The sequence below is a fragment of the Panthera uncia genome (assembly GCF_023721935.1).
Source record: "Panthera uncia isolate 11264 chromosome A3 unlocalized genomic scaffold, Puncia_PCG_1.0 HiC_scaffold_11, whole genome shotgun sequence".
Classification (NCBI taxonomy): Eukaryota; Metazoa; Chordata; class Mammalia; order Carnivora; family Felidae; genus Panthera; species Panthera uncia.
This window is the reverse complement of record NW_026057578.1, coordinates 29,636,503-29,637,798: the sequence shown is the minus strand read 5'-3', so window position 1 is coordinate 29,637,798 and position 1,296 is coordinate 29,636,503.

The window sequence follows — 1,296 nt, the reverse complement described above, 5'->3', positions numbered from 1 at the left end:
GGTGACGCGCGCAAGGTGGGCGGGGCCCGCGCGCCCGGAGTGCTGTGCCGGGAGTGGGGAGGGGCGGTGTTCTGACACCCGGGCCCCCGGCGAGGGCAGCTTTTGCCCTCCGATCAAAGACCCCTTGCTTCGAGCTCCCAGCAAGGCCCATGCCCATTATTTCCAGACAGGGTATGGGTGTTCGTACTCGGAGCCCCTGGACCAGCCGAGCCCCAGGCCACAGCCCCCGTCGACCGCGAGAGGGCGCAGCGACCCGGCATGTGAACCTTCCGGAAAAGGCCGGGCGGCCGCGTAGTTGCGAGCAGGAGGGGTTCGGACGCCGAGGTCCCTGCGAACCTTCTGAGGCTCGTGGGGCCTAAAGGTGCGGGGCTTGTTCTCAAACTGGCCATTATGCGTGGGAGTCAGTGGGGTGCCTGTTAAAATGCAGGTTCCTGGGCTTTACTTTTGGAAATTGTGACTTCAGGACAAAGATGCATATTTAGGCATTTCTTCGGGGAGGGTTTAGGGTTGTGGGTTCCTGAGGTGGGTTAAGGCCAGGGTTCGGTTTCGAGTAGAATGATTCAAATTTATCCCTGCCCCCCCCCCCATCCCCCTAGCCCACCCCTGTCACAAGTTTGTGTTCCTGGCAGGTGAGTCACTTCGTTGGACCCCAATGAAGGGTTTAGTAGGCTGACCAGTTTTTCCTTTGGTACTTCCACCTGTAATAAGTTGACCCCTCTTTGAGGGAGGCTGTCAAAGGTATAGTGAAGAGATTTATTCTTTCAACCTAAAAGGGGCCTGGCAGGCCATCTGCCTCCAGCCCCAATTAGAGACTCAGCCCAGAGGTGTTTGCGACCCGGCAAGGTCTATCCTGAGCCTCACTGCCTACCCTGGACATCCCCACACATGCATGTACACTTTTGCCTATTAGCAAGTGAACCACTCAAGCCTCCCAGTGTTCTGTTCCTCAGAGCTTCCACACTGGCTGTTCCCTCAGCCTGGAATGCCCTTTCCTCCCCCGCTTTTTCCCCTTCAAAATGTGCTCAGACCAAAACTTAGGGGAAACTTTCTTGCCTGGACTGCCCGTTAGCATTCAGGTGCTCTCTTTGCACCCATTGCTGAGGGTCTGCCTGTGGTGGTGATGTCTCCCATGGGGTATACACAGGCCATGGCACACATGTTCCCTCCCCAGGGCCATGCACGAAGTAGGCCTGGAGCCGACAAGAACACACTCCTTGGTGACTGAAGAAATGAAGAGCCGGGCAGCCAAGGTGGGGACCCTGGAGCCAGGACCCTCCAAGGGCAAGGCATGCATTG